The sequence below is a fragment of the Globicephala melas genome, chromosome 1 (genome assembly GCF_963455315.2).
Source record: "Globicephala melas chromosome 1, mGloMel1.2, whole genome shotgun sequence".
Lineage (NCBI taxonomy): Eukaryota > Metazoa > Chordata > Mammalia > Artiodactyla > Delphinidae > Globicephala > Globicephala melas.
In genome coordinates, this window is record NC_083314.1 from 68,630,307 (window position 1) to 68,637,571 (window position 7,265).

A 7,265-nucleotide genomic window follows, 5' to 3' on the forward strand; every position below is an offset into this window, starting at 1 on the left:
GTCCAATGACTTTTTCTCGTGCCTCATTTAATCATCGTATGACACCCCTAATGGGTGGGTGCATTAATTTTAAAAACGAAGAATGAGACTCAAAGACACAAAGCTCTCAATAGCACAACCAGGATTTAAACTCATGTCAATCTGACTGCAGAACCTGTCTTGATCCCTATGTCCCCATGTTGGAGATGCTGTGAAAGGGGGCCACTTCTGAGACCAGTAGAAAAGAGTGGCCTCACTGGGTCCTTGCAGCCTGATGTTTGTGACTCCAGCCAGAACGAGACTCAGCTTAAAGCAGCTCTTGCCTGAGCCATCTAGTCCTCCTTGTGGACAAGTATTGGCTCAAGGTGACACTTCTAATGACTGTTCTGTACCCGGGAAGGCACCTGTTGTCCTGGGGTGGAAAATAATTTTGCCTAATAGATTATGGAGGCCCTGAGAATGAGGATGAGGAGGCTGATACTAAGAGTAGCCAGTTTCCTTGAAAAACTGCTAACATAAAGGAGATCTCTATTTATATGACAGCATGAATAAAATAGACTATTTTGCATTTATATAGTGTCTTTCCTCACAGAAGAGCCCAGGGGCTTCGCCAACACAGCCTTACAATGAAACACGGCCACTTCTGGGAGACCACCAGGCAGACAACTACAGCTGTGCAGACTTTAAGGCAGTGGGGGAGGTGAACCTGGAGCCGAAGGCCATCAGACGCCGTTCTGAGTTGCACTAAATTGAATGCTTTGATAACAATCTATGCTTTCAGAGCCTCATTATAGACACACCCTCATCAATTCTGAAACTTGCCAACAAGAAGTAGAGAAGTAGCTACTAAATGTTCTGTTTTGTAGATTAAACAAAGCAATTATTTTTTAAATTGCATTTTCAATTTAAGTTAAAATGGTATAATGTCACTTCTGAAATTATAGCTCATGTATATATCTGTATAAGTAGCTCTATATCTCTGCTTAATGTCTATATATGTGTGTGTGTGTGCTTGTGTGTTTGCATGTGTGCTTTTATGTGGTTGAGATTGTGTTGTGTATCATACATAAAAGACCTTCTTTCACTTGGCAGTCCATAAGAATTTCCGTGTATTTTGGAAATATCATAACTATAATGTAATGGCACACATTGTAGTTCATTTTCTACATGATAATCCCATAATTCACCTAACTGTTCCCTTTATGTTTTTTCTATATCCTCTTTATAAATAGTGCAATGTCTTTCTGTATAAAATTTTATATTTATTTCAGATTATTTTCCTGGAAGTGGAATGACTGCATGATGTGATGAGCATTTTTAAAGCTATTGATACACATTATCAAATCAACAAATTAATTTCCTGAAACTCGTACAAATTCATATTCTCAGGAGCAATGTATGTGCCCGTCTTATTTTATCAATGCTGTATATTATCACTTAAAATTGTTTTCAAATGTGAAAAAATATATATCTATTTTAAAGTTGAGCAATTTTTAATGATAATTAACCATTTTTTACTGTTTGGTAAATTGTCCATGTTTCTATTGGAATACGGTGATCTCATACTGATTCAAGTTATCTTTTTCATATATTAAGGATATATTAACTTTTTCTCTCTTATTAGAAGTATAGCTTGTTGTTTTAGAGTACTATCTTTGGAATCATTCAACCTTGACTTCTAAGCTCAGCTAGCAGTTTACAAGCTATGTGATTATGGACAAGTTGCTTTCCCTTCCCAGCTTCGGTTTCCTAAATTGCAGGTGAGGATAATCAGAGGTAGATTTACCATAAAGCCAAGAAAGCACTTTAGAACTGTGTTCACATGGTTTTACATTTTTGAAAAATCTGCAAAAGTGAAATATTTGAACAATACTCATGTAAGACCACAATTTCATTCTATTCCAATTTCCCTTTATCACTCTTCCCCTCTATCGTACATTTCCTCTATTATACTTTGCCTTATGACACATTGCATTGTAGTAGCTGCAGGCATGTTGGGATCCAGCTAACAGGATATTGAGAGTCTGGGTTTGTGAGATATTTTTATATGGTTCACCACCACTTTCATGTATAGCTAGCCCTGCTAGTGGAGGAATGATTTCCAACAATTTTTTCTACTTGTGCCAACCTCCTGGTGTTTTGATACTAAGATGTATGGGTAGAATTTCTAATCCAATATGAATATGTTTTCTGGTGCTTACCACTGAAAGTGTGTGGTTAGTGGGGGAGCACCAAGATTTGAAATGTAGGAACCCAGAAATGAATCTGTGAAAATTTTCCAAATCTAACGGCTCATATATGAAAGAAACTTGATAGAGATTTTCCCAAAGTTGACAATAATCCTAGACACTTACATGACATTATCAAAAATGAGTTGAGACTCTGAAGAAATTTCTTTGAATTATCAATAATAAAAAATAAAATGGCTGTTTTTATGAAAAAGTAATCAAAGAGCATGCAGCCAGAACAGATATAGGGAGGAGTAGAAGTGTCAGACAATTTTTTAATTAATTTTTTTTCAGATTTCATATTTGAGGGCTCTATTAGCTTTTCTGAAGTTTGTATTTTGTTGTGATTTTCTTATCCTAAATTAATATTCCCTTTCATGACTAATTTTGTATTTGTAATATTGTATTCTTCTTGTTAAAGAGGACACTCACAATTGTGATAGCTGAAGTCCTTCAAAAATCTGGATCTGTAGGACTTCCCTGGTGGTGCAGTGGATAAGACTCCACGCTCCCAATGCATGGAACCTGAGTTTCATCCCTGGTCAGGGAACTAGATCTCACACGCATACCACAACTAAGGAGCCTACCTGCCACAAATAAGACCCAGTGCAACCAAATAAATAAAGATTTTTTCAAACTCCGGATATAGGCCTGCATATATACTTTGGGTAAGATAAAAATCCAATTTTTCTTTTTGACACATATCTAGTAAATTTCTGCAATACCATTCATTGACTATCACTCTTTCTAACTGATTTACAATGCTAATTTATTATTTGTTGATTATCTATATATCAGGAGCTGTTATTGGCCTATTTTGGTGCATTTTTAGTGCCAAGGCTTTAATAACTATATATTAACAGTGATATGCTTTACTACCTCACAGGATAAGTTCTCCCATTCATGATAACTCTAGTTGTTATGAAAATGTCCATTCTTTCTTATGGATTATTCTGAATTAATTCTAACATCATTTTGTTTTTTCCTCCCAGTTTCTCTTAAAAACTCCATTGGCATTTTGATCAGAATTGCAAGAAACTTTTAAAATAATTTTTCTAGATTGATGTTTTTACAATATTATCTTTCCATCCGGGAACATCACATAGCTCCACAGTTACCCAAGTCTTCTTTTATACTTCTCAGTAATATTTTATAATTTCTTCAAAATATAGTTCTTTAAATACAAAAATTATCTTTCCTAGAAAGATCTGGATGACCTCAGAGTAATTCAGTTAGATCCAGCTGGACAGTTGCCTGGTTTATTTGGGGATTTGGGTTATTATATAATTTTCTAGAGTAAATAAGGATCCAAAAATGACCTCTTAGGCCTAAAAAATGTCTTGCCAGTTATTCAAATTTATCAGGACTGCTTCATTTCATCAATTCATTTTTTCAATTATTCAATTATAATTTCGGTAGTAGTTTTAACATGTTTAACTGTGGGATTGAGAATCTGAACACCTTAATTTGAGTAAAATAATGCTGAATATTCCAGGTTTGGAACTGTTCTTAAGGGTCTTTCAGGGCATCTTAGTTTTATAATATGTGTAAGATAACATCCTGCTCTGGATCTTTTGTACCTTTTTAAAAAACTTGTGATTATCTCATGAAATATAGTTATTCATGGGGAAGGAAAGAAGTCAAATGCAGACAAAGTCTCTTTGCTATGTTTGTGATAAAGGCTACAACACTGATTCTTTTCATTTACCGTGACCGTAAGTCATACTAATCATAGCATGAGGTCCTCACTACTGTTTTCATGACTGGATTATTTAGGCTATAAAGAGTGTGGCACTATCTTATCACACAGAATGACATAACCAATAGGTAAATTATTAAAACTTTCTAAAGATAACAAGAGTAATGTGTTAACCTTTGGAATACTTAACAGCTCATTTAAAATGTTATATAGCTGTTATTTCCATATTTTGACATCATTGGAAGATAGATGGAAAATTTATGACCTGTTACTTTTTATCCCTGGGAAAATAATAAGATAATATAATCCACAAGCCACTTAATTACCATCTAAAATGAAATAGATAATGCAAAATGGGAAAGTAATACAAAATATTTCCTAAGTATATTTGTCTTTGAACACTACAGAAAGTTAAAATCATATAATGAAATCATATTAGGTACTCAGGGTCACACTCCTAATTAGTAGAAACATCTCACAAGTTATTGGGGTTTTTAATTGTATGTGTGGTTATATGTTGTAATTAATAAAATGTGCCTATATCAAATCACTAAATAATCACATGCTTCTTCAATTGTTTCTTTCTTTTTATGGCTTCTTTGCCATTTCTCTATTGATATTGCCAGGATCATTTGGTTTTTGCATCATGAGCTGTATCTATGCTTCTCTAGAAAAGAATTTATCTCAATAAGCCATATTAGTTCATACTATCACAAAAGTAAGCATTATCTGTAAAAACTATTTTCCTAAAGAGTAAAGATCATTAAGTAGTGACTCAACAAGGACAGGGGAGAGGAGAGGAGCTAGGATGGATTAAGTCTTGGACAGAGATCTGTTATCAGTGATAAGGCCATCACTTATGTTGGATCACTCAGAGGTTGCCACATATGGATAAGATGAACCAGCCACAGCAGTTGAAGAACTAGGAGTGTGGTGTGAAGGTCTGTGTATAAAGGTTGATAGTGGGGAACTTGTGGACCACTGGATCAATAATTTAGATACTATGGAGAAGCTGAAGAGCAAAGATGAGTAGTCAGACCTGGTTCTATAGAAAGAGGCAATAAAGATAAAATAGTGTACATTAGAGGACCCCAAAGTAGTTGAGATTAAAGTGTAAGTAAAGCATGTTCATGGCCAATGTTTTGGACAAGATTCTGTCAGACAAATGAATATTGATGCAATTGTCATGCTTGCCTCCAAAACTCCCCAAGGGCATCATGAGTGGCTTCTGATTCCAGGGATCTCAGGGAATCTCTGGAAGGCTTCAAGGACCTGTGAAAATTGTAAACTTGCTCTCATGCATGTCAATGAACTCACTAGAGGAACTTTTGCATCCCTTTCTAGCTCTGAGAGTCTACATTTCCCTTTTTCAGTCCAGCCCAGAGCTCTGTTGAAGTGGCAACCCAATGACAGGTAACACATAAACTCTTGGCTGGATAAACAGACAGATGATCCCTGCAACATGTTCTGTTCCAGTGATTTCATTTCCCTCAGATGGAACCTGGAGACAATCATTTTCACTGCTGAGTGGATGCACAAAAATACAAGACAAGGCAAGAAGAGGGCTGCAGCTTATAGGAAATGTTCACGTGTAAAATCTTTCTCCAAAGGCAGGTTTTTAATCATTGTTCTGGGAAATGAGAAAACAAACCCATGTAAATCTTCAAAATTTTTATTTTAATCCAGAGCATGTGGGGTTGGAGAAATTAAATTTTGCTCTACTTTTATTGATAAATTTGTTGCTAATAGGTAAAATGTAATATTGCCTTTTGAAAATTCAGGGATGTGGAATTTACTCTCTCTACTGAGAACATGGTGGGCACTTGTAACTTGTTATTAAAGCCGAAGCCTCAGGGTTGCTTGATCTTCCCTTTGTTTTCTTTGGTCCAAAGAAAATTTTAAAAATATCAGGAAATCAGAGAGCTCTCCAGCTGGGAAATTTTCATGTGGCTATATTATTATTGCCACAATTTCTTAGTATTTTCAAACATACTTTTAGGTTGAAAAGTGGTAAAATAAAGCACTATAATATTAAAGTTCTTTGAGAGTATGTAGATTCTAAGTGACTCTTTACATATGAAGGTAAAACGAATGAATTAAATTCTTTTAATTTTATGAATAGATTATGTTTTTAAAACCCTGGTATGTCCTTTGGCATATTAATTCATTGATCTGAGTGCTAACTTATTTATGTATCCACTCCACAATGTCTTCATTCTGACTGATTAAATTTGGAGAGAAGGGTAAAATTTTGAGAATAAACCCTAGATGTTTCATTTTGAGTCCCTGAATGGATCTTGTTGCCTTTAAGATGGAAAGCATGGGTGGATGAGCAGGTTTATGGCTAATTTGTATACTTAGCATATCTCAGTTCTGTCAGTAAATGCCATTACCCCACACTGTGCTCAATCCAGATCTCAGGTGCATCCTTTATTCTTCATTCTTCTCCATTTGTCACCAGATCTAATCACAGAGCTCTGATGATTTGAACTCTCCAAAATCTTTTCTTTAAGTTGCGATTTTTTTAAAAACAACTTTACTAGGGCATAATGAACATATAATGAACTGCACATATTTAAAGTGTACAGTTTGATAAGTTTTGATGTATGTACACAGTCATGAACTTGTTATCACAGTTTTATGAAAGGACATATCCATTCCTCACAAAACATTCCTCTTGCGTCTTAGAAGTTCCTCCCTCCCATCCCTTCTTAACCCCTTTCCTTCCTCAGGTAACCACTGATCTGCTTTCTTTCACTATAGATTATCTCACACTTTATAGAATTTTATATGAAGGAAATCATACAGTATATTCTCTTTTTTCTGGCTGTTTTCACTCATTATGTTTATTTTGAGATTCATCTATGTTGCTGCGTGTATCAATAATTTATTTCTTTCTATTGCTGGGTCACATTCTGTTGTTTGGTTATACCACAATTTATTCATTTACCTACTGATACATTTATGTTGTTTTTAGTTTTGGGCTTTTAAAAATAAACATTGCTATGAACACAGTGTAAAATCTTTACGGACATATGTTTTATTTTCTCTCTGGCAAATACCCAAGAGTGGAATGGCTAGATCATTTGGTAGATATTTGCTTAACTATATTTACAATTTTTTTTTAAACTGCCAAATTATGTTCCAAAGCTGTGGCTGTGCAATTTTAGATTCTCATCAGCAGTGCATGAGAGTTCTAGTTCTTCTACTTCTTTGTCAACACTATTATTGACAAGTGTTTTTACTTTAAATTTTAATTTTAACAGACTTTATTTTTTAGAGCAGTTTTACATTCACAGCAAAATTGAGGGGAAAGATAGATATTTCCCAAATACTCTCTTCCCTGAATCATGCATAGC